Source organism: Mesoplodon mirus, assembly GCF_964341445.2.
Source record: "Mesoplodon mirus genome assembly, chromosome: 13".
NCBI classification, from domain to species: domain Eukaryota; kingdom Metazoa; phylum Chordata; class Mammalia; order Artiodactyla; family Ziphiidae; genus Mesoplodon; species Mesoplodon mirus.
This window is the reverse complement of record NC_138989.1, coordinates 5032561-5059776: the sequence shown is the minus strand read 5'-3', so window position 1 is coordinate 5059776 and position 27216 is coordinate 5032561. Positions and strand designations below refer to the sequence as shown.

Here is a 27216-nt window from a genome sequence, read left to right as displayed (position 1 = left end):
AGGACGGAGAGCCTGGCAGAGCCGGCCAGCAGGCCAAGAGACAGGTTGGCTCGGACAACCTTTCCTTGGCTGCCAGCACGTCCCCGTGGGGCTCATCCTCTGTCCTGTGCCCGTTCTTAGTGACAGGTGCCTGGTGCAGCCCTGGGAGGGGTCCAGCGGATACACGCGGTGCGCTTATTTTGGCTGCGTTGCCGGCGCTAGTTTGTTCTCTGTGGCACGCGCTCCGCCAGCCCCCATCTTCTCCCCCGCTGGAGCCGTCTGAGCTGCCTGCTTCTCCCTGGCTTCTCCGAGGAGGCTGTTGTATGTTTGCTGTGCTCACTGCATGTCTGTGACGATTAGTGTCTCCCCATCTGGCTGATCTTTACTTAGGGATGGTTTCTTGCATTTGGCTTTAATTCCCACTGGCTGGGAAGTGCCAGGGTTGGATGGTTGAGTGGTGTCATGTATCGCAGGGCACCTCTGGCATCCCTGTGAAGAGTGGCTCTGAAATGCCTCCAAGGGACCAGAGCTATTTAGTAAAGTTTACGGTGGAACCAGAGTCGGTAGTTCATCTTTTCTCTTTCATCAGTTGTTTTAGCTGCTTTCCAAACCCGTAACTGCCGCAGAGTGGCCTTCAGGGGAGAATTTTGCCTACCGCTCTTAGGGTGTAAGTAACTTTTATGTAATTCTTCCAAACCCCCCCCACCTTCTTCTCCATTCCCTTCTCCCCCTCCCCCTCCTTATACTTCTTCTCAATGGCAGCTAACCCTGGACAACTTATACGTGATGTAAGGGTGCTAGATTACTCGTCCATGGGATGTTCAAACAAAACTGGCCTTGCTATTGTATCAGAGTCTACTGAGGAGTGGAAGCCACTTTTGTAGTTAAGACAGAAAAACTTTAAGTGGAAGCATTCAGGTATGCAGGAGGTAGGACAGATGATAAGCCAGGAACAGAACGCAGGAAACTCCGGAACCATAGCTGGAGTGGGGATCCACCCACCCCTGGGTTGGGAGGCAGGAGGAGGTGATCCTGGGGCCCAGGACTGGGGTCTCCTAAGGAACACCATCTTTGGGGTCAGCACGTCTGGGAGCCAGAACCCATCAGGGGAAAAGCTTGGGAATGGATCTGAGGGCAGACAGGCTCCGGCTGATGCCCTTTTATTGTACGATGTAAGTCTGAGGTCCCAAGGTGTCCCAGAAGCCTGTGCGTTGAGAACCTGGCCACGCTGAGCCTCAGTCCTGCTGACATCTTCTCATGGCTCACCCTTGGCCCAGAACCCTCCGTTTGGTTGATTTCTTGTCTCTTTCACCTTCAAAGCCAACTCTCACAGAGGGTTCTCCTGACCACTCCAGCTAAATTCGTTCTCTCTTTCGTCTATAATTCATGCTTATTTACGTGATGCTTTGTGCACTGCCTGTCTCAGTCTGGCTCCAATCACAAGAAAGAATTTGAGCAGGGAGAGGTTGATATAAAGGACCATTAATTATAACAGGGACTAGAATAATGAGAGATTGCTTGCTAAGAAGTGAAGAGAACTCTGAAGAATATGGGAATGGCCGAGTCAGGAGCCTCCACTGCCCTGGGGTGGAGTTAGGGCACCTGAGCCAGAGGCCTTCCCCCAACCCTCCGAGATCCAGACCTTGCTGGAGAGGGTACGTTCACAGCCCACTGAATGAGGAGAAGCTGCTGCGGTAGCGTACCAGTGGAAATTGCTGGAAGTCTGGGGACAGCTGTCCACAGGGAGCTGTCTCATCAGAAGCACTTGCTACCAAACTGCTCAAAGTGGATGCTGGTGAAAGCTGCAGGTCACTGGATGCTGCAGGAGCTGGATACAGGGGTGTGGGGGGGAAGCCACCAGTGCTGGAAGAGTGCCCCAGAATCAGAAAGCAAACACTTTCCTACTGAAGTGTCTCTCCAGCGCCCCCTGACATAGCGTAACTCTTGCCCATTGGCAAAGGACAGCTGTTAAAGGCTCAGATCCATTTTCCCAGAGCAGGTCATGAGGGGTGAATTTGGAGCCAAGGGGCACTGAATTGATGACCAGAATACTCTCTGTCTTCCTCCACTGGATCACAAGCTCCTAGATGGGAGGGACCCTGTTTGATTTGCTCACCAGATGTTTTCTCAGCACCAAACATGGTGCCTGATACAGAGTATCTGCTCAGCAAATGAACAAATGGTTACATTTACCATCAGAACCTGAACCCACTAGCTGGATAGCCCTCATTTGCTGTATTAGTTTCCTTTTGCTGCTGTAACAAATCACCACAAACTTAATGCTTTAAGGGAACACCAATTTATTATCTTAAGAGTCTGGAGGTCACAAGTCTGAAATGGGTTTCACGGGGCTAAAATGAAAGTGTCAGCAGGACTGTATTCCTTCCGGAGGTTCTGACGGAGAAGATTCTCCAGCTTCTAGAGGCTTCCAGCATTCCTTGGTTCATGGCTCCGTATCACTCAGACCTCTGCTTCCCTCATCACATCTCCTTTCCTGACCTTCCTGCCTTCTTTTCCTTATAAGAACCCTTGTGAATACCTTGGGTCCACCTGGATAACTCAGGATCATCTGCTCATCTCAAGATTTTTGACATTCCCATTTGCCATGTAAAGTAACACATTCACGGGTTCTGGGGATTAGGATGTGGACATCTTTGGGGGACTGTTATTTTCCTACCACTTGCCTTAGGCAGGATCCCAGCTCTCCCTGTCTTGGTCTTGCTCAGGCTGTGCACAGTGCTCTCCATCCCTCCTCCCACGACCTTCTTTCATCAACACCCCAACCCCAGGCTATTCCCTGAGGAGCTCTCTGGACCTCATGTCATCCCCAGCCACCCAGCACCTCTGACAGCTCCTGGGGACACCACACTCCTTCACCAGGGAAGCACTTTGAGCTCTGCATTTCCAGAGGACCCCACAGCAGAGCTGCCACAGGCATGGTGATCACAAATCTCTTAGCTTACACACACAGCCTTGCCCCAGGGAGGATGTGGACCACTGCGGGCTGGGGCTGCATAGGCTCCTGTAATAGCTTCACATCTTCTTCCTCCAACCTCGGGGCCTGGGAGGAGATCGGACAGCGGAGCCAGCTGGCCTCTTATTCTCTGTGTAGCCTCAGAGCAGTCACCTAAAATCCCTTTGCTTTAGTTTCCTGTGTGTGAATTTCCAAGTGAGAATACTTCTCCTGTCTGTTGCACTGGGGTGTCAGATGGACCAAATGAGATACAACAAACACAAACATGCTTAAAATATCAAGGCAAATAGACAAGCCCTGTGCAGTGGGAAAGTGTCCCAGGTAGATCGGAGCATATTCAACTGTTAGGTAGAATTGATGACCCCCTCTACCTCGCCAGTTTTGTCATCCTATTGATGTACCTGGTGGGGGGGTGGGCGTCCATACTGAAAAAATTTTCAGTTGTTTTCTCCTTTGAGGTAGTTGGCAAGGAAATATTTTGGTCAAGAGTACAGGCTCTTGGGTCAACCTGCCTAGATGGAAATTTGGACCCCAATGGTTACTAGTTTTGTCATCTTGGGCAAGTCACTTAACCTCTCTGAAACTCAAGCTTTGTCATCTGTAAAATGTAAAAAGGAGGTTGCCTGCCTCTTAGAGTTTTATGAGGATTAAAGATGTACTGCAGGAACACAGCTGACAGAAATCCAGGGGAGGGAGAGGACTCCAAACTCTCCTTGAGATCCACTCCCTCCACCCCCAATTCCACGGAACTCCTCAACCCTTGCTTAACCCACATTATTTAACAAACTCAACTGTCTATTGTGGAAAAAAAAAAAGAGCACGTTGGCCTGGCACATTGTAAGCACTCAGTAATACTTAGCCATTGTTATTTTCATCATTGCCATTGTGCTGTCTGACCACGTGTAAGTATATGTGTCAGATTTTGGTGAAAGTCAAACAGAAGTTCAATCTCAGTATGGGTGGTGGATTCTCCACCTAGAGGAAAGAAAGAGCTCGATTTGATGAATCAGATACAGCCGTGGTGCAGGATGGAGAGGAGAGATGATGGTGGGTAGGTAGTCAAGGCGGCTGCTGCCCCCTGAACATCTCACTCAACCTCACAGCATCCTCTGAGGAGGGACTGCTATCTTGGGATTCAACCCCAGTGTTATGATTTAGAAGTTTGCTGCCACAGTGTGTGACCCTGTGTAGTGTGGGGTGCTGTGGACACCCCTTGGGTAGCAAACCAACCTCTACTTCAAGAAGGTAAATATGCAGCTTTAGGGGAAATCATGATAAAACTGGGGAGAGACCCCACGTGTGGAAGCCAGGGTGTGGGCTGATGCAATAGTCCAGGCAGGAGGGTCTGTGGAAGGACAGAGAGTGGTGATGTACTCATCCACCCACCCATGCATCCATGCATCCATGCATCCATGCATGCATCCATCCATCCATCCATGCAACCATCCATTCATCCATCTGGTCAATCGTTATACAATCAGCCACTTATTTAGCATACACTGTGTGCTGGATTCATTAACCTTTGGTGCATGGAAAGGGATAAAATGGAATTGATGGAAATTTTGAGTTGATCACCAGGCCTTGGAAACCATTGTGTGTAATGTTTCCATTTTAGCAGACAGCACAGATGGTCAACACCTTCAAAAATCCCATCTTAAAAAAGGCAGTCAAAAAAGAGGAGTGTCACAACCTAGGGCAATAACGCTGTTCTCTGCATCATCTTTAAAATCTAAAATTTAAAAGTAGTCTTTGTGCTGCCCCCTCCATGGCTGTGAAATGCCAACTTTGTGCCTGTTTCTCTTTCCTTCATAAAGAAAAGCCCTTCTTTTCTTTATGAAAGCATGTGTTTTCTTTTCTCCCCCCCCCACCTCTGTCCCTCATGCCCTTTCAATTCTCTGCAGTTTTATGTCCAATAACTGAGCTTTGAGCTTAGAGATTTATTTCCGTGGGTGGCTTGGAGTTTAGGGTTGCAGCCCACCATTCCACTACAGTTCTTAAAACTAAAAAGCCCAGCTCTACTCATGCAGATAAAAAGCACATTATCTTTCAAAACGTTGGAATCAAAAAATGAACCTGCTTGGTGAGTTTCTAAGCAACTGGGCACGCAAGCATGGAAAAAGCAAGAGATAATCAGACTCCTTTTTAGCCGTATTGGCCTGAAACTTTACAGCAAGGCCTGGGCACAAATACTTCTTTATTTCAAATAATACTTGTGTGTCTACTCTGTGTTCTAGTGATTGATGATGAACAGACACACAGAGTCTCAGCCCTCCTGCTGCTTACATTCTAGGAGAGGAGAGTAAGGAATATAAGAAACAAGTACGCCTGATCACTTCAGACAATGATGTATGCTGTGGAGAAATTCATGCTGGGTCACAGAACAGAGACACTGGGATGGAGGTGGGCAGTGCTAAGTGATCAGGAAGCTGTCTGTCTAAGGATCTGGCGTTTGCACCGAGAACTAACTGCTGAGAAGGAGCCAGCTCTAGAAGGCTGTGGAGGAAGAGCATTTCAGACGGAGGGAACAGTGTGCATCTTCAAGCAGAATTAAACTTGGTTTATTTGAGGAACTCCAAGAAGGCCAGGCTGTTGGAATGTAGACCACAAGGTGGGGGGAGGGGGGAGGGCAGGGGAAAGCGATGAGATTGGAGAGGAAGCCAGGGGCAGCTTCTGCAGGCCTTGGTAGTAACAGATAACCTTGCATGGGCTTTCCAGTGTCCAGTTATTGGTGTCTGTGTTAGCCTCCTCTTGCTGCTGTAACAAATTACCGCAAACATAGTGGCTTTAAACAACACAAATCTATCTTGCAGTTCTGGACATCAGAAGTCTGAGATGGGTCTAGAGGACAAAATCAAGGTGTCAGCAGAGCTGCATTATTTTGGAAGCTCTAGGGGAGAATCTTTTCCTTGCCCTTTCCAGCTTCGAGAGGTGCCCGCATTCCTTAGCTCATGACCCCATGTCACATCACTCTGACCTCTGCTTCTGTTACCGTGTCTCCTTCTCTGACTCTGACCCTCCAGCCTCCCTCTTGTAAGGATCCTTGTGATCACACTGGGCCACCCGCATAACGCAGGACACTCTCCCCAGCTCAGGGTCCTTAACTGAATCACATCTGCAAAGCCCTTCGGTTGTATGAGGTCACGTGTTCACAGGTTCTGTGTCAGGCAGTGCCTCCGCAGCTGCGTGACCTTGGGCAAGTGACTTAAGTGTTCTATGATGGCTCAGTTTCCCCATTGGGAAAATGGCCCAGGGCTGTGGTGAAGTCACATGTGGGAATTTCCCAGAATAGAGCCTGGCGTTAAATTATTTGTCAGAAATAGGAGTGGTGGCCGTTAGCTCAGGACAGTAGTAGCATACAGAGTGGAGAAGAGAAGGAACTTCTGGCACCGTGGTATTTTGAGGTCATCGGATTAGACAAGACACAGGTGTGATATGTAGAGAGAAGTTTTCACAGTGGGAGCCTGCAGAGCTGGAGGGGGACCGTGTCAGGGGAGCCCAGGCTGATAAACATTTTGACTCTAGCTTGCAGGTGGGGAGCTATATCTCTGAAAGATCTGTTTTCCTTTCTTTTTCTTCGATTCTTGCTCCCATTAAGAGGGAGGGGTTCCTCCTCCCGCTTCCCCATCCCCGCCACCCAGGGCAAAGCCATATGAAACCTTTTTTTTTTTTTTTTTGTGGTATGCGGGCCTCTCACTGTTGTGGCCTCTCCCGTTGCGGAGCACAGGCTCCGGACGCGCAGGCTCAGCGGCCATGGCTCACGGGCCCAGCCGCTCCGCAGCATGTGGGATCTTCCCGGACCGGGGCACGAACCCGCGTCCCCTGCATCGGCAGGCGGACTCCCAACCACTGCGCCACCAGGGAAGCCCCATGTGAAACCATTTTGCTTTGATTTGTTGGCACTCTGCTCCCTTGCTGTCTGGGTCCAGGCTGCTGGTCCAGCGGCTGCACTTCACTCCGTTTGCCTTGTTGAAATTCCAAGCGTTCTGTACACCCTGTATTTTCTTGGGATGATAGTCCTGGTGGCACAAAACAATATGGGACTTAAATCTCGTGAAGCTCCTGCTTCAGGTCACAGAGCATCTCTCTCCCTCCCTCTGTGGCTCTTTTCTTCTTTGCCCGTTTGCTTTGCATGTGGCCCAGGATGCAGAGGGGGCAGACTTTGTCCTGGGAGTTTCCAGCCCAGATCCAGCTCTAAGGAGGGATGTTTCGCCCCAGACAAGGTCCAGCAGGCATCTCCTGGGCCTCTTGGGGTCTGTTACAGCTCCAGGGAGTCTTAAGTAATTAAGTCGGTAATTCAGAAAGCTTTGAAGGCTTGTGGATAGCTTTTTTCCCTGTCCTTTGTCTTTTGTTTAAAACTTAAAAGTAAAATCTAACTAAATAGCGCTTGAATGCATCCTCCTAAAATCTTATGGCTAAGGCTCAAGGGTTCACGGACTACCCGCAATTCCAACCCCTTTCCCTAAATGAACTTCATTTTATCCTTTTATTTTTTTCATCCAGGGCTTTGTATCTACCTTCATACACAGATATGTGGCTGCAGACAACAAAGGATTTTGTTTTATACGTGGCTGTGTGTGAAAACAAAGGGTACTGTGCTGTGTATCACATTCTTTACAGCCAATACTATGTTTCAGAGGCTTTTTCATACCCGTGAGAATAGAGCTGCCTTGTTCATTTTTTAAAAAACTGCTCTTCAGTAGTCTGTGGTAGGCTATTCATAGTTTATTTCTCTACTGGTGAATATTTAGGTGGTTTCCATTTCTTTCTTTCTTTTCTCTCTCTCTCTCTCTCTCTCTCTCTCTCTCTCTCTCTCTCTCTCTCTTTCTACTACCATGAATCTTGTAAAGCTCCACCTGGTTTAGAGGTGAAAAGTGGGTTCTAGATCATGTGCCAAAAGGTGTAGGGGCTGTTAGAGTGAAACTGGTGATCAGTCCATAGTCTGTTAGCTTCCTGGGGCTGCCATGAAGCATTACCACCAACTGCATGGCTTAACACAACAGGGGTGGATTCTCTCATAGTTCCGGAGGCCAGAGCTCCAAAAACAAGGTCTCAGCAGGATGCTTCTGCCTCTGATGACTTGAAGATTCTAGGTTCTCCCTTGCCTTCCAGCTTCAGGTGGCCCCAGGCATTCCTTAGCTTGTGGCCACATTGCTCCCATCTCAGCCTCTGTCATCACAGGGCTGTGTGTGTGTCTGCGTCTCTGCGTCTCCCCTCCTCAACAGTACACTGGGCGTTGAATTTAAGCATCCAGTATAACCTCATCTTAACGAATCACATCTGCACAGACCCTTTTTCCAAATGAGGTCACATTCTGAGATTCCAGTGGACATGAATTTTGGCGGGGGGACACACTCTTTAACGTACTACAGGGGTAAGAAGCGGGGAGGGGCTACACAGAGGCCACCGACTTGCCAGCTGAGATCTGGGTGGTATTTGGGGCAGCCCCGTCCTGCACCTTCAACATCTCCAGTGCGATTGGATGTTGTGGAAAATGACTCTTAAAGGCTATTAGGTCTTTAGTCATTAACTCAGCTACAAAGCCTTCACATTCTGTAGTGTTGATTAGACTCCATTTACCAGGAAAAGAAAGAGATTCCAATGCCTCTGAAAGGTATGTTTGTGGAACCCTGACTTCAAAAGTCCATCCAGATGACCTGCGTCCTTCTTCTTCCACCAAAGCTAGTGAGTTGGTATAATTACTTGTTGGAGATTGCATACAACACCTTGCTGTAGGCATCCAGAGTAAACCTGATTCAGCTCTGTCTTTGAGGCTTTTCTTATATATAAAAAGGAGCCAGGTGGTCTGCAAACAGCCGTTCCCTTGCCTATATAGTCAGAGTTTCACCTGATTGATCCAACCTGTTCACAGCTGAAAGGAGCAATTTTAGATTGTCCGGGAGAAGGTATGTCCAGTGGACATACTTTACAAATGACCAGAAATAACCATCTTGGTTAGATTGAAGCCACACACTTTGTAAGTGCCACCATAGGCACCTGTCAAAGTGCGGGATACAGGTCAACTCCCCACAGCCGAGCGTATCCTGGCACGTGATGCCAGTGAGCATATTCAGTGAACCTATCGCCGCAGTGGCCCCATAGCTGGATGTAGCTGTTCTGTCATTTCCTAACTTACTTAAAAATAACGGTATAAAAAGGATTGCCCTTGGAGAGTGAACTGGAGTCAGCTAAGTGGAAAAGAAGGAAAAAACCCATTAAGATGTTTGGTTCCATTGACCCGTGTCTTTCTGGCAAACCTTGGCTGACATATAATATCTGAAGATGAACGGGAAAAACAGACCCAAGAAGCAAGCCTAGGAATGAAACTGGTGGCTGTCAGTTGAAGGAACAAAGTGACGGAAGTCTGGGTGTTTCTGTTACAGTAATGTGACATGACAGATTTCCAAGGCTCTGTCAATACCATGAATATTTATGACCTATCTATCTCACCAAAAACCTCCGTCAGGTGGCACATTCAGCAAAGACCCCTGCTCAGGAATTTTTCTGTTTTGTTGGGTGATGAGCCCTGAATGACAAAATTGAGATCAATTATATGAAGGGTTTGTGCTTCTGTTTAACACGGAGGCTGTATTCTGAAGAAATAAATTTCTTTTTGAAAAAAAAATCTCTTTTACTGTTGGCGGGTGAACTGGATTTTTTGTCACAGTATGGAGTTGCCCATATGCAAGTGTTTCTGGGTACTGACCTCCAGGAGCCTCCTCTGAGACTCAGGTTCCTATTTTGTTTGCTTGTTTGTTTGTTTGTTTGTTTTTAACATCTTTATTGGAGTATAATTGCTTTACAATGGTGTGTTAGTTTCTGCTTTATAACAAAGTGAATCAGTTATACATACACATATGTTCCCATATCTCTTCCCTCTTGCGTCTCCCTCCCTCCCACCCTCCCTATCCCACCCCTCTAGGTGGTCACAAAGCACCGAGCTGATCTCCCTGTGCTATGCGGCTGCTTCCCACTAGCTATCTGTTTTACGTTTGGTAGTGTATATATGTCCATGCCACTCTCTCACTTTGTCCCAGCTTACCCTTCCCCCTCCCCACGTCCTCAAGTCCATTCTTTAGTAGGTCTGCGTCTTTATTCCCGTCCTGCCCCTAGGTTCTTCATGACCTTTTTTTTTAGACTCCATATATATGTGTTAGCATACGGTATTTGTTTTTCTCTTTCTGACTTACTTCACTCTGTATGACAGACTCTAGGGCCATCCATGAGGTTCCTGTTTGAAATGACAAACCAGAGTCCTGGCAAACGAGAGGACTTTGCCCAGCTGTGTGCTGGCCAGTGAAGGGACACCCCCTTCTCCACAGCTGGGGAAGTGTGGAGGCGTGTGTGCTTAAGAGACGTCAGGCTGCCACAGCTCGGATCTAACCTGCCATTTACTTAAACTTTGTGATCTGAGCCGGCCTTTGGAGCCTCAGTCATCCTATCTGCAAAAGGGGTATGTAATATAATTCCTACTAGGACAACCTCAACAGGTTACTTGGAGGATTAAATGAGGCAACATTATATGTGCAGTTCTTGTTACAAAGTAAGAATATGATAGATGTCATCAACTTCTTTTTATTAGTAACCCAGCATGCTTAAATGGGAGACATTTAAGAATAGTGGTGAAACTAAAAATATTTCCTAATAGGGTGGCATGGTCACTGACCTCACATGACCCATGGGACTAGATGCAGCTTGTAAGTAATTGTCGAAGTCCCTCCCCTACCCCCCAGGGCACACCAGCTGTACATTGGCCCCGCAAGTTAAAGTTCAATGCTTTTTTTTTTTTTTTGCATAGCTTATCGCAGAGTCCAGCACATCTTTTTCTAAATAACTTTAATTTTGCAAACTGCCAAGATGGCGTTTTTGATTGGCTTGAACTCTTTTTCCGAGGAGAGGGGACCACAGGCGACAGTCCCCGGGGTTCCCACTAGATGGCGCTCACAGACCGACCAGCTCGTGGCCGCGCTGGGCCTGCGCCCCCCTCCCCCAGAAGGCTCCCGAACACACCTGCCCGCCCCCCACTCCGCCCCGGGCCCAGTCTTCTCCCCAGTCAGCTGACTGCTTCCAGCCCTTTGCTCACTTGCGAGTCCCGGTCGCCTCAAGTGTGAGAAATGAAGGCCCCTCCCGCAGCCCCACCCAGCGCTCAGCACAGTACCTGAGACGCACCTGGCCCGCACCTGGCCCGCGGCCTCCGGCCCCTTGGACAGGTGCTGCCTCTCCGCCAGCATCACCGCCCGCCCTGCTGCTGGATGGAGCCTGCGAGTAGCTGCTTTTCTCGAAAGGCTTTATCATTTTAATGTGAAATAATACATATTCATTATAAAAATGTTAAACATAATAAAAAAACCCAAATCCCAACAGCCCCCCATATGACATTAGTTATATTGGAGAATCATCATTCGGGGCGGTCTACATCCATGAGTCCACAGCGAGAGGAGTGGCTGGCTGGATAAGTAGACGGTGGTTGGACACCGTATTTTATAGCAACGAAATCCTATTCTAAAGCTGTATTTTATTCGTGAAGGTGTTAAATTCCTTTTTATTTATAGATAAAGAGGACAAAGAATCCAAAGCAGGGTTGTCGTATTTCATAAAAGAAATGAGCAAAAATAGAAAACTTAGCTGACCAGAAGAGATTTTGATTTTTAACACAGCTTGGTAAATTTAAGAAAGAAACGTTTGTAGAAAACATCATACCAAGGTTTGGAACGATTGTTGTCATTACTGTTCCTCTTATTACTGTGACTATAGCTGCTGTCGTCGCCCCCACGTCCATCGCCACACCGTCTCCAGTTCTTCCATGACACAATGTTAGCCAGTGACGGCGGCTCCTTGAGTTGAAAGTAGAAGAAACGGCACGCTGAGATTTCTTGCCATTTCCCCCATCCGGATATTTATTGGTTTTGCAAGGTTTACATTGTTAAAGTCTGTAACGTCGATAACCCTCCGTGGAGCCTAGTTGCTACATTCCTTCATTGTCAACTCTCTGACTATGGGAAGCCGGTCTTGCTTGCTTCATCTGCTTCATCGGTTACCCCCCCCGCCATCTGCTGCTTTCCATCCTCAGAGACGGTGCATGTCTTTTATCTGCCGATGGCCCTTTCTTCTTGTTGTTGGGGGATTACATTTTAATGCATTTATTCCCGCTGTAATGCGATCTAGAGGATAAATGAGGTTAGTCCAGTGGTTCATCCACCATAATCCCAACCTTCTTTAGAAACTGTGGCACGCGGTTCCGGTTTAAGGGGTAGGTTGTCGGTCACTCCTTCTCACACCTGCCTGTGTGCCAGGCACGGGGGTGGGAGCCAGGACGGATGAAGGACACAGTTCTTGGCATCAGTGATGTCAAAAGGACTTTGTGCCCAGGAACAGAATTCTGTGTGTGTGTGTGTGTGTGTGTGTGTGGAATTGCTTTAAAGAAGGATGAAGTAAACCAAGGACGACCCTGCCACACCCTCCGTGGGGGGGTGATGTGCTGCCGCTTGGGGGGGGTGATGCGCTGCCGCTGGGGGGGGGTTTGATGTGCTGCCGCTGCGGGGGGGCGTGATGCGCTGCCGCTTGTGGGGGGTGATGCACTGGCACTCAGTGGGGTGGGTGATGCGCCGCCACTCGGGGCGGTCACACGTCAGAGCTGAAGCGAAGCTGCTGGTAATGGGAGGCATCGTCCCCAGGGAGGAGGCCATCAGTCTGCATCTCCCAGGTGAAAAGGGTAAAGGGCCAGGGAAACAGCAGGAGGCGCAGCACATGGCCAGGTCCCCCTCCCGGCGGCTCCACAGGGTTCTTATTTTTGGGATCCTAAGCCTCCTGAGGACAGGCACACGGTCACACGTTTATAAAACGCTGCGGTGCCTGCAGTGCTGCAGATACCACAGGTCACCGGGCTTAACATCAGCTTCTCCAGGACCAGGTTCACATGTGGATTGGTGGGTGGTGGGTGTGAGAGCAAAGAGTCAGGATGGAGACAGGAGAACAGGTTCATTCCCCTCATCTCCCTAGTCCTAATCTCCAAAATGCATTGCGATTGGGTTTGAACAAGTTGGGTCATGACTTTTATATCTGAAGGAAAGACCCTCACATCAGTGGATAAGGTACATGTGATAGAACCCAGAGAGGAAAATTCCAAACAAGGCAAAAAAAAAAAAAAAACCCAAAGCAGGATCTCTAACAGACGCCTGCACTCCCATGTCCATTGCGGCAGTATTCACAGTAGCTAAGACTGGAAACAGTCTAAAGGTCTCTCGACAGATGAATGGATAAAGTGGTGGAGACATCCAATGGAATATTACACAGCCTTAAAAAAGAAGGAAATCCTGTCCTATGCAATGACAAGGATGAACCAGGAGGACATGATGCTAAGTGAAATAAGCCAGTCACAGAATACTGTATGATCTCACTTAACTGTGGAATCTAAAATATCCAACCTTGTAGAAGCAGAGAGTAGAATGGGGCTGGAGGGAGGAGTAAATGGGATGTTGCTATTTAACAGGTGTACAATTTCAGTTATGCAAGAGGAATAAGTTCTAAAGATCTGCCGTACAGTTACTGCAATGGTCCAGGCAGGACAGGACGGGGCTTACACTGGGAAGGACGCTGAGACATTATCAAGGAGTGGAATTGCAAGTGTGCTGTTTTTTGTTTTTTGTTTTTGCGGTACGTGGACCTCTCACCATTGTGGCCTCTCCCGCCACAGAGCAGAGGCTCTGGACGCACAGGCTCAGCGGCCATGGCTCACGGGCCCAGCCGCTCTGCGGCATGTGGGATCTTCCCGGACTGGGGCACGAACCCGCGTCCCCTGCATCGGCAGGCGGACTCTCAACCACTGCGCCACCAGGGAAGCCCGCAAGTGTGCTTTTTGATGGAGAGCCTTTGAGCTGGTTCCTTTTCTTGCCCTGCAAGAAAACCATTTGAGGATTCTGGATTTCATTATGAATTAGGAATAAAGTATTGATAATCAGCTACATTTGTTGTTACCAGAGATCCCCTGTAAATTTGCCTCTATGTAATAGGAAATGATTAGCATGAAGGAAGTTTCTAAGAATAGATGATTGGATATCAGCTACGTTTGAAAGTGTCACTGCATGAGGCAGACTTTGCCTGCTGTTGTGATGTGTTGTTTATCATCGTGGAGATACGTTGTGCTTCTTGTGACAATAAGCAATGTGTTGCAACAGCTGCCAGGTGTTTACGGGTTAATCTCTGAGATTAATGAAGGCTGTTGGTTCCCCGGGAGTCTGCCTTCCTGTCTCTGTGGACGCACCCACACTCTGAGGTCTCCGCCTGCCTTTCAGGTCCTGCTGTGTGTCAAGGTGTTCTGGGAGAGGGTGCTTATTCATGGCACAGGCATCAGAGGTGGGAGCAAATTGTGCTTGTTCCTGCTCAACTGAGGCAGGAAGGTTGGGAACAGGTCAGCAGCGCCCTCCTTGGCAATGGATTTCAGCGCTCTCTGCTCGGTGCAACATGGCAGAGAGCTTCTATAATCTCTCAGGAACACTTGGTCCCTCTATTCTCTTGATCTAAAGATCACAGATATGATGGAAGGTCTTCAGCACTCCCTGGGAGACACATTTTATTTTTTAGTTCATTCCTCTTTTGCTATTTTCCTTAACATCTCTGTTTTTGTTTCCTTTCTTGAAAATTTAGATTCTGCTAAAACGAACTATTGTAACCATTTAGCAAACCTTTTCAGATAGGTTCATATTTCCCTGATCACAGACTTAGAACACCCAGAATAGGGAAAGTTAACGCCATAGAGTATTGTATTGTTGTATTAGGATATGGAGGGAATTCCAGAGTACAAATGCTCCCGAACCTTCAAGAACATTTAACAAGCACTGTGCCAGTTGTCATTTTATTGCCTGTCAGCTCCTACTCTGCCCTCTCTTCCTCCTGTGGGATCTTGGAGCTGGACCCTGCAAACATTTTTTTCCTTTGTCAGCTGGAGCACTATTGGAGTTGTCCAGCAGAGGCCGCTGGAGAGACAGGGCAAGATGTAGCAGGGGCCAGGGTTTTCTAACTGACTTCAGTAGGGTCTTGTTTTTGTCCCCTGTGGCACAGCTCCCAACAGCATGCAAAGACACTGTGGTGCTCATTGTCCAGTGAGTTTCACTGGGCCACAGGTGGGTGACTTCCTGCTCACCTGCTGGGGACCAGCTTGCCCGTGGCACCCAGCGTACTCTCCATCAGCAGTGGGCTGCAGCCCCATCCTCTGCAGTGAGTCTGAATCTCAGCCTTGGGGAGAGGATGCTCTTCATGTTTTATCCTTTCTTGGGCACTCTCCCCCAGCCCTAGAGCTGGTCACTGGGGCTCACATTTGCCATTCTTAGATTCTCTAGACTTCTTTTCTTCTCTTGTAGTTACCCACCTTTCATTAGTTGGAAATTCCCATCTTAATTTTTTCCTGATCAAATGACTGGTGTGGTTTCCGTCTCCTGACTGGACCCTTAACAGATATATTACCATATATGGTTATGTATTAACATCAAGAGACATTAGTGGTTATTTCCCATAACCAATTCTGATTTGACTGATCATGTTTAAATATGTTTCCCCAGGATCCCTTCAGGCTAGCTTTTCAGTGAAGGAAAGCATACTTTTCTTTAAGCTTACTAGAGTATTACAGACACTGAAAAGTAATCACACCATTTCTTTTCTGAACACTTGATGGTTTAGACTGGAGATTCTTACTCTTTAGTTCCAGAATCATGTGGGGAACTAGTTTTTTTTTTTAAAGTAATATATGTTTAATCAAATGCCTATAAAACATAACATTTATGTCAACTAGTCACTTGCAACTCAACTCAGTAGGGGAGCTAGTTTAAAATGTGGATTCTTACGCCTCACATCTAGAGGCTGAGTACTCTGATTTACCATTAAATGGCCTTTTCTGTGTATATTTTTCACACTTAATCCTTACACCCATCCTGTTAAATGCCTTGATTTCATTTTACTGCTTTATGGCTCAGAGAAGTATCTTGTAGGCAGATGAGGGGTTGGTTTGGGGCAGAAACCAAGCCCAGGGCTTTTGATCTCAGACCCCATTTCCTTTCCACTACACTGCTTTTCTAGCACAGAATGAAACCTCTTTTCTGTTTGTTTCATACACATGATGAGGAAGTCGAGTCAGGCAAATAATTTCATTTTTCAAAATACTTTTTTCTCATCGAAGAGAATTTGTGAAAGAGACATTTGTAAAGAAGAAAATAAAAGTCATCTTTTTTTTCCACTCCCTAGAGGCACATTGTGCTACGTGTAATTCCAGTTTCTTTTCTGTGCATCTATCTTGTCTTTAACAAGAGATGACCATATTTTACTTTTTACCCTTTTGGGTTTTTTTTGTTTGTTTTATAGTCGGACTGGTTTGCTACCGTTGCATGATAAAGTTCCATAGAATTCAGCTTAAAGCCACAGTCATTTAGGGTCACTCATGCAGTGGCTGGGCAGCTCAGGCAGCTGGGCCAGTGGCGGGGAGTTCAGCCGGGGTGGTCGCATGGGGTGCCTCTGGCTCTCATCCTTCTCCTGGGACCAGCCTGGGCCTGTTCTTTTCATGGCCACGGTGGACATAGAAGAAGGCAAGCAGACTCAGCCATAAAAAAGAATGAAATAATACCATATGCAGTAACATGGGTGGACCTAGAGATGATCACACTAAGTGAAGTCAGTCAGACAGAGAAAGACAAATACCCTATGATAGCACTTATATGTGGAATCTAAAATATGACACAAATGAACTTATCTATGAGGCAGAAACAGACTCACAGACGTAGAGAACAGACTTGTGGTTGCCAAGGGGGAGGGGGCGTTGGGGGCATAGATTCGGAGTTTGGGGTCAGCAGATGCAAACTAGTATATACAGAATGGATAAACAACAAGGTCCTCCTGTAGAGCACAGGGAACTATATTCAATCTCCTGTGATAAACCATCATGGAAAAGAATATGGAAAAGAATCTGTATGTATGTATAACTGAATCACTTTGCTGTACAGCAGAAATTAATACAACATTGATTGTAAATCAACTGTACTTCAATAGAATAAATTAAAAAAAAAAAAAGACAAGCAGAAATGCATGCAGCGCCCTGCAGCCTGGGCTGAGAACAGGAACACTGCTTCTTTGGCCTCCTTGCCACAAGACGACAAATGATTTTCTTTCTCTGCACCTCGCCCCAGCCTCCTATATGCAAAGGAGAAAAACCCTCTCACTTTCTCCTGAATTCCTCTCCGTAATAGCTCCTGTCACTTTGCGTTATCTATTTATACTCAAGCTCATTTAAAACACCATCTGATAAAATAACCTGTATAATTTTCTTCACAGTTGACTATGCGGAAGAAATAATCATTATGTTATTAGATCGTGGCACTCTATTTGACGCGGGCTCTAAGCTCCCAGTGAAAGTGTTGCATAGCTTAAACTTCCCACAGAAATGGAAATGAAGAGGAGAATCCAGCCTGGGTGAACGCAGGCGCCTGGGACTCTGGAGGTTCACGGGTCTCCCTGCGGTGGGGGAACTGGATTTTTTTTCTCAGCAGAGGTGGAAAGAGGGGACCTGTGGGCTGAGGCTTGATGTGGGTAAATGTGGCCCTGCCCTTTGCCTGGCTCCTTTTTTTTAACCACTTCCTGTTGTCAGCATGTTTTCAAGCTCTAGTCCAGACAGAACAGTGTAACTGGGCCCCTGAGAGTCCTTGTGTGATGTAATCCCATTGCAAGAAAACAGAAAGTCACACATCCAAAACCCACCTCGTCACTCTCCCAGGCCCTTCCTTGGGTCCTTAGAGTCCCCACCAGATGGGTCCCCTTTCCTTTTCTCAGCTCCCTTTTCTTAGAATGTCACTATTTTATTTCTCTATAAGGTTCCCTGTACCTGTTTCTTGGACAATGGTTTAACCTCAGGATGTAGGTAAACTTCTAGATCAGTAGCTTCACTGCTTCATTTCATTTCCTCTTATTTGAAATCCCTTTCTGTGGCTTTAGAGTCTGAACTGTATCCATCGATGGAAATACCCGAATATTTCCTGGGGGGTGAAGGGTACACTACTGTGTGAGAGGTAAGGAGACGAGCACGCAGTGATCCCGGCTGCAGAAGAGAATGCAAGCTCCGCTCCTGCCAAGCGGCCTCCCAGCCTGAGCGTGCTCAAGACTGCCAAGTAAGGTTGTCCAGGTTGTGCACTGCTCATGGGCATGGCCACGGCCATGTCAGCCACACTCCGGACATTGCAGAGTTGGGAATTAAGTAGGACAGTTGTATAGCAGATGGCAATAAACTGCCTCATTCTAACAAAATTGGTATATTATGACAATCTTCTGCGGGATGGAAGAGGCACCATTTTCTAATTTGCAATGAGCTAACAATAGCTTTTCTGAATAGAATTTTTTTTCGGGAACATATTATTTCCTGCAGTGATCCAGAGTCATCATTCATTCAACACTTACCAAATATTAAATGAACACCTACTATATGCCAGTCCCAGGGCGAGGCCCGTGGGATGCAATGGATTGTGAAAGGAACAAAAAGCCTAGTCCCTCCGTTCTAACTGGGAAGTCACCTGTGAAACAACCAAGGACACGCTTGGTTATGTGATCCCAGTTGTAGGAGGTGCTAGAATGAGCAAGTCTGGGGTGCTGTGAGAGCAGAGGGTGGGGAGTGAGCAGATTTGCTGAGGGCCCCGGGGAAGCTCTGAAGGCTGATGAGGACCATGGTGGCAGGTGAGGTTGGACAGTGTCGGGGAGGGGGTCTGAGGGAAGAAAGCTGTGAAGACTTAGGGTTTCCTGGAGACACTACAGAGCAAGTATGATGGGTTTACACAGTGCACGAACACCGTGTTCAGTAAAACTGAACGACATCGGGAGAAAATGCTTTCCTTTAATTCTCTTTCAACCTTCTGATTAGGTCAAGAACGAAGTCTCTCTTGGGTTCTACTGTTTTTAACAATTCGTAAACATTTACTCATGTTTACTAGCAAACTAGTGAGCCTTTTGCCAAAGCCTTGGACAGGCAACAGCATCCAAATATCATTTAATAATAGTGCTTTAATTACAGGTAGCCCTGGCTTTGCGTGGTGGTGTCAGACCACGTCAATGACCCTGCAGACCAAAACCATGCAAAGCAATCTTACTAATCAATGGGAAAAATTGTGTTTGTTTTGTGACCTTTAAGAAGTTTTGTCAGAACATTAAAACCTCTCTCACTGTTGATTATAAAATGTATAGGGAAATGAAAAAAACCAGTAAAACTAATATTGATTTGGAAAAATTGTAATTTAAAGCAGTAGCAACATTGAGAAAGTATTTTATTTCCTTATATAAAACTTACCAAGAACATTTTGAACAGTGTTTATCTTCTACTCATTGTTTAACTTACGATAGGAAGTGAGTATCTTTTCCATGGTTTGGCAGACTGTCACACTCTTTAGATCTAGAATCAGCTTCTCACATTTTATCCTTTGCACTTTCAATGTCGTGAAAGATTTCCGAGGATTTCTTTAATGTGGGATTGGTTGGCTGGTGTCACTTCCTCTGGGACATCTTTGGGTGTCTTTATTACGACCACTTTTTTTTTTCATTTATGTTGATGAGTTCACCTTTGTTAAGTTTCTCTAACTCCATAGCTGTAGTCTCTGGACTCTGATAGTGTCAACATTTGCTCCACCAGCCAGCTATTTCTGCGATGACTCCATCAACATTTAATTTTAATTTTACTTTCAGCATCATCGCTTTTCATTTCTTTGCTGCATCTTCAACTCTGTTGGCCTATCCCACCATTCGATGATCCATTTTGGCAGGTGGTCTTATCACTGAGAGACAAGGAGACAACACACTTCCATACTTTGCTGTCTGGGTGTGAACTGAATAACAGATGCACAGTTATCAGTCACCAACAGACTGTGAAGTAATTGATGTGATTGGTCACTCATAATGACACCCATCTCTTTAGTCACATAGTAATTTGTGGGCTGAAGAGCTAGCAAATGTGAAGAGCTAGCTAGAAGTTTGTACTTTATATATTTACTTGAAGTTTGTACTTTAGATATTTTAGTGAATAGAGTAGATCTTGGTAGCTGAAAATTGAACTGTGCTGTAGGGGAGATTTGTGTTATTTAACAGAATTGTGGTAACTGACATCTGTGCATGGCAGAACTTTGCAAAGCAAGGACTGCCTGTATATTTAGGGGTTTTTTGTTATTAAGATACAGTGGAGGGCTTCCCTGGTGGCGCAGTGGTTGAGAGTCTGCCTGCCGATGCAGGGGACACGGGTTCGTGCCCCGGTCTGGGAAGTTCCCACATGCCGTGGAGCGGCTGGGCCTGTGAGCCATGGCTGCTGAGCCTGCGCGTCCGGAGCCTGTGCTCCGCAGCGGGAGGGGCCGCAGCGGTGAGGGGCCCGCGTACCGAAAAAAAAAAAAGATATAGTGGATGTACAATATTATATGTTTCAGGTGTACAACATAGTGATTCACAATTTTTAAATGTTATATTCCTGTTCTGAATATTTAGTTTTAAGTTTCTTTTTATTTGTGGTAAGTAATGCTGACCCTTTCCATGTATGCTACAGAAAATGTCTTTTAACAAGTACCATATGACATCACTTATATGTGGAATCTAAAATATGACAGAAATGGACTTATCTATGAAACAGAAACAGACTCACAGACATAGAGAACAGATTTGTGGTTGCTGGGGGGAGGGAAGTGAGGGAGGGATGGACTGGAAGTTTGGGATTAGCAGATGCAAACTAGTATCTACAGGATGGATAAACAGCAAGGTCCTACTGTAGAGCACAGGGAACTTTACTCAGTATCCTGTGGTAAACCATAATGGAAAAGAATATGAAAAAGAATATATATATGTATATAACTGAATCACTTTGCCGTATACCAGAAACTAACACAACATTGTAGATCAACTATACTTCAATAAAATAAATTTAAAAAAAAAAGAAAGAAAGAAGACGTCTTTTAGGGACTTCCCTGGTGGTCCAGTGGGTAAGTCTCCACGCTCTCAATGCAGGGCGCCCGGGTTCGATCCCTGGTCAGGGAACTGGATCCCGCATGCGACCCACAACTAAGAGTTTGCATGCCACAACTAAGAGTCCGCATGCCCCAACTGAAAAAAAAAAAAAAAGAAAAAAAGATCCTGCATGATGCAATTAAGACCTGGCACAGCCTAAATAAATATTTTTTAAAAAGTCTTTTACAAATATGTATGTTTAAGTATCTAAGTAAAATGTGAATTGATTCAAAGAAATACTGATTATGGCCCATGATTATGGCAAACGTTTTGAGGCCCATGCATGAAGGACTATAGTTTGGGAAATGCTGCTTGGGTACCAGTGGCTGAACACAGGAGTGGCTGTGGTCCCTAAGGAAATGTCTCATGGTGTATAGGTGGCTTTCTCTACTCTCTTCCCCCAAAGACTGCCTACGGGGCTGTCCTGGGCAAATCTAGCTATTGGTTCCCAGCATCACTTCCTCCAATTTGCCTGATCTAAGTATACAGCCCCACAGGGAAATATAGGATTATTCTATGCACATTTCTTTGTAACATCATGACATATCTCTAGGCTGATATATAGAGACCCCAAACATTTTTTCTTCCTAAATAGCCACATAATATTTCATAGGACGAGCATAATTTATTTAATCAATCTTCTTTTGTTACACGAAAGAAGGGATTGTTTTCCTCCCTCCCTCACCCTCCCTTCCCTCCTTCCTTCCTTCCTTCCTCCCTCCCTCCTTCCCTCTCTCTCTCTCTCCTCCTTCCTTCCTTCCTTTCTTTCTCTCCTCCTTTCATTTTTTGCACTACAAACAGTCACGGAACAAATAACTTTTATACAGATCCTTATTACTGGGATTGCTGGATCAAAGAACTGTGGATTATTCATTATAAGTGATATTTCCAGGCTCATATTCCCATCAGCAGCATATGAAAGGGTCCATTGTGTCTCTTCTTTGTCAGCACAGTATATTTTCATTCTTGACAATGTTGGCAACATGACTGGGGGGTGGAGGAGTTGATTTCTTAGGCGTCTAGCAGGTTCAATGTTCTGTAGTTCTCCCTGGGAAATTCAGACATTGACATGTCAAGATGGGGTTGATTGTTTACCATTACAGAAAGTTTCTTTCCTTTGAAAAAGGATTTGGGCTTGGTTCCTTAAAAAGCCATTGTTTTGATCTTGTCAAACATTTGTCAACACATCCTTTGAAGCATGTAACTTAGTATCTGTGAAGAAAGAAGGGGTGCTTGAGAAGACTCCATAATATTGTGGAGCTATAACACATTGAGTTGACTTTTTATCCACCTAGGTCTTTTTGGGCCAGAGGAATCATTCCTGTCACAATTAGGGATTTCCCCTTTGAGCACTTCCATGGCCAAAGTCTCAGGGGAAGGAGGAGTGATAGTCTATTTCGCTATGACAAAAGGATGCATGCAGCTCTTGAAGAAAACAGGCATTTGAGATTTCTGTCTGCAACCTTTATATCATCCTGCCGAGGTTATGGAGTCCAGTCTTTACACTTGGAATCCTCTTTATTTTAAAGGCTGTAAGCACTCAATAACAAAGCTTCAAAATACATAAAGCAAAAGTTTCTACAACTGAGAGGAGAAATAAATAAATAAATCTACAATTGTAGTTGGAGGTTTAAATAGTTCTCCCTCAGTAATTGCTAGAACAAGTAGGCAGAAATTCAGTAAGTTGGGTCTTTGAGAAAATAAGTCATTTATCTAAGTCCATTCAGGGAGTGGAAGGTCCAGCATTCCAGGTCAAGAAAGACCCCACAGTCTTCCCTGTACTACAGTATATACACATATACTGTATATGTAGAATATATCTACAGTGTACAGCCACACTGCAGATATATTCAATCCCTTACTAAAATAAGTAATAACAAAACTGCCTCAGTAGAAATATTTCCCTGGAAGATAGACGGCATAGGTTCCTGCTCTGAGAAGATTTCATAACCAGCTCTGAGACCTTGGGCAGTCCAGGTGCCCTCTTGGAGCCTCAGTTTCCTCCTCTGTGTGATGGGAATGGTCCTATCTTCCCTGCTTACCTCCCAGGGATGCTGTGGATCTCTCTCTCTCTCTTTTTTAAAAATAATTAATTAGGGACTTCCGGGTAAGATGGCGGAAGAGTAAGACGCGGAGATCACCTTCCTCCCCACGGATACACCAGAAATACAGCTACACGTGGAACAACTCCTACAGAACACCTACTGAACGCTGGCATAAGACCCCAGACCTCCCAAAAGGCAAGAAACTCCCCACATACCTGGGTAGGGCAAAGCGGAGAGATCCCCACACAGAGGATCGGTGCCGAGCGGCACTCACCAGCCCGAGAGGCTTGTCTGCTCGCTCGCCGGGGCGCGCAGCGCTGGAAGCTGAGGCTCGGGCTTCGGTCAGAGCGCAGAGAGAGGACTGGGGCTGGCGGCGAGAATTCAGCGTGAAGGGGGCTAATGTGCCACAGCTAGCCGGCAGGGAGTCCGGGAAAACTCTGGAGCTGCCGAAGAGGCAAGAGACTTTTTCTTCCCTCTTGGTTTCCTGGAGCGCGAGGAGAGGGGATTAAGAGCGCTGCTTAAAGGGGCTCCACAGACGGGCGCGAGTCGCGACTGAAAGCGCGGAGCCCAGTGACGGGCGTGGGACGCTGGGGCTGCTGCTGCTGCCGCCAAGAAGCCTGTGTGCGAGCGCAGGTCACTGCCCGCACCGCCCTTCCGGGAGCCTGTGCAGCCTGCCACTGCCGGGGTCCCGGGATCCAGGGGCGGCTTCCCTGGGAGAACGCACGGCGCGCCTCGGACTGGTGCAACGTCACGCCGACCTCTGCCGCTGCAGGCTCGCCCCGCACTCCATGCCCCTCCCTCCCGCCCGGCCTGAGTGAGCAAGAGTCCCCGAAGCGGCTGTTCCTTTAACCCTGTCCTGTCTGAGAACAGACGCCCTCCGGCGACCTACACGCAGAGGCGGGGCCAAATCCAAAGCTGAGACCCAGGAGCTGTGAGAACAAAGAAGAGAAAGGGAAATCTCTCCCAGCAGCCTCAGAAGCAGCGGATTAAAGCTCCACAATCAACTTGATGTACCCTGCATCTGTGGAATACATGAATAGACAACACATCATCCCAAATTGAGGAGCCAGGAGTCAGTGCTGTGCCTCTGAGGTGGGAGAGCCAACTTCAGGACACTGGTCCACAAGAGACCTCCCAGCTCCACATAATATCAAACGGCAAAAATCTTCCAGAGATCTCCATCTCAACACCAGCACCCAGCTTCACTCAACGACCAGCAAGCTACAGTGCTGGACACCCTATGCCAAACAACTAGCAAGACAGGAACACAACGCCACCCATTAGCAGAGAGGTGGCCTAAAATCATAAAAAGTCCGCAGACACCCCAAAACACACCACCAGACGTGGACCTGCCCACCAGAAAGACAAGATCCAGCCTCATCCACCAGAACACAGGCACTAGTCCCCTCCACCAGGAAGCCTACACAACCCACTAAACCAACCTTAGCCACTGGGGACAGACACCAAAAACAATGGGAACTACGAACCGGCAGCCTGCAAAAAGGAGACCCCAAACACAGTAACATAAGCAAAATGAGAAGACAGAAAAACACACAGCAGGAGAAGGAGCAAGATAAAAACCCACCAGATCTAACAAATGAAGAGGTAATAGGCAGTCTACCTGAAAAAGAATTCAGAATAATGATGGTAAAGATGATCCAAGATTCTATTTCCCAGATCCAAAATCTTGGAAATAGAATAGACAAAATGCAAGAAACAGTTAACAAGGACCTAGAAGAACTAAAGATGAATCAAGCATCAATTAAAAACACAATACATGAAATAAAAAATACTCTAGACGGGATCAATAGCAGAATAACTGAGGCAGAAGAACGGATAAGTGAGGTGGAAGATAAAATAGTGGAAATAACTGCTGCAGAGCAAAATAAAGAAAAAAGAATGAAAAGAACAGAGGACAGTCTCAGAGACCTCTGGGACAACATTAAACGCACCAACATTCGAATTATAGGGGTTCCAGAAGAAGAAGAGAAAAAGAAAGGGACTGAGAAAATATTTGAAGAGATTATAGTTGAAAACTTCCCTAATATGGGAAAGGAAATAGTTAATCAAGTCCAGGAGGCACAGAGAGTCCCATACAGAATAAATCCAAGGAGAAATACACCAAGACACATATTAATCAAACTGTCAAAAATTAAACACAAAGAAATCATATTAAAAGCAGCAAGGGAAAAAAAAACAAATAACACACAAGGGAATCCCCATCAGGATAACAGCTGACCTCTCAGCAGAAACTCTACAAGCCAGAAGGGAGTGGCAGGACATAATTAAAGTGATGAAGGAGAAAAACCTGCAACCAAGATTACTCTACCCAGCAAGGATCTCATTCAGATTTGATGGAGAAATTAGAACGTTTACAGACAAGCAAAAGCTGAGAGAGTTCAGCACCACCAAACCAGCTTTACAACAAATGCTAAAGGAACTTCTCTAGGCAAGAAACACAACAGAAGTAAAAGACCTACAATAATGAACCCAAAACAATTAAGAAAATGGGAATAGGAACATACATATCGATAATTACCTTAAATGTAAATGGACTAAATGCTCCCACCAAAAGATACAGATTGGCTGAATGGATACAAAAACAAGACCCATATATATGCTGTCTACAAGAGACCCACTTCAGACCTAGAGACACATACAGACTGAAAGTAAGGGGATGGAAAAAGATATTCCATGCAAATGGAAACCAAAAGAAAGCTGAGTAGCAATTCTCATATCAGACAAAATAGACTTTAAAATAAAGACTACTAGAAGAGACAAAGAAGGACACTACCTAATGATCAAGGGATCAATCCAAGAAGAAGATATAACAATTGTAGATATTTATGCACCCAACATAGGAGCACCTCAATACATAAGGCAAATACTAACAGCCATAAAAGGAGAAATCGACAGTAACACAATCATAGTAGGGGACTTTAACACCCCACTTTCACCAATGGACAGATCATCCAAAATGAAAATAAATAAGGAAACACAAGCTTTAAATGATACATTAAACAAGATGGACTTAATTGATATTTATAGGACATTCCATCCAAAAACAACAGAATACACATTTTTCTCAAGTGCTCATGGAACATTCTCCAGGATAGATCATATCTTGGGTCACAAATCAAGCCTTGGTAAATTTAAGAAAATTGAAATTGTATCAAGTATCTTTTCCGACCACAATGCTATGAGACTAGATATCAATTACAGGAAAAGAGCTGTAAAAAATACAAACACATGGAGGCTAAACAATACACTACTTAATAACGAAGTGATCACTGAAGAAATCAAAGAGGAAATTTAAAAATACCTAGAAACAAATGACAATGGAGACACGACGACCCAAAACCTATGGGATGCAGCAAAAGCAGTTCTAAGAGGGAAGTTTATAGCAATACAATCCCACCTTAAGAAACAGGAAACATCTCGAATAAACAACCTAACCTTGCACCTAAAGCAATTAGAGAAAGAAGAACAAAAACATCCCAAAGTTAGCAGAAGGAAAGAAATCATAAAAATCAGATCAGAAATAAATGAAAAAGAAATGAAGGAAACGATAGCAAAGATCAATAAAACTAAAAGCTGGTTCTTTGAGAAGATAAACAAAATTGATAAACCATTAGCCAGACTCATCAAGAAAAAAAGAGAGAAGACTCAAATCAATAGAATTAGAAATGAAAAAGGAGAAGTAACAACTGACACTGCAGAAATACAAAAGATCATGAGAGATTACTATAAGCAACTCTATGCCAATAAAATGGACAACCTGGAAGAAATGGACAAATTCTTAGAAATGCACAACCTGCCGAGACTGAACCAGGAAGAAATAGAAAATATGAACAGACCAATCACAAGCACTGAAATTGAAACTGTGATAAAAAATCTTCCAACAAACAAAAGCCCAGGACCAGATGGCTTCACAGGCGAATTCTATCAAGCATTTAGAGAAGAGCTAACACCTATCCTTCTGAAACTCTTCCAAAATATAGCAGAGGGAGGAACACTCCCAAACTCATTCTACGAGGCCACCATCACCTTGATACCCAAACCAGACAAGGATGTCACAAAGAAAGAAAACTACAGGCCAATATCACTGATGAACATAGATGCAAAAATCCTCAACAAAATACTAGCAAACAGAATCCAACAGCACATTAAAAGGATCATACACCATGATCAAGTGGGGTTTATTCCAGGAATGCAAGGATT

General features: G+C 45.7%; 1 protein-coding gene across 1 annotated transcript in view; it reads left to right on the top strand.

The window, feature by feature from the left end:
- Window positions 1–27216, top strand: part of LOC309815040 (transmembrane protein 132B) — a gene marked incomplete at its 5' end in the record, with an annotated part of 393456 nt that overhangs the window by 302083 nt on the left and 64157 nt on the right. The gene's annotated exons all lie outside the window — the stretch shown is intronic.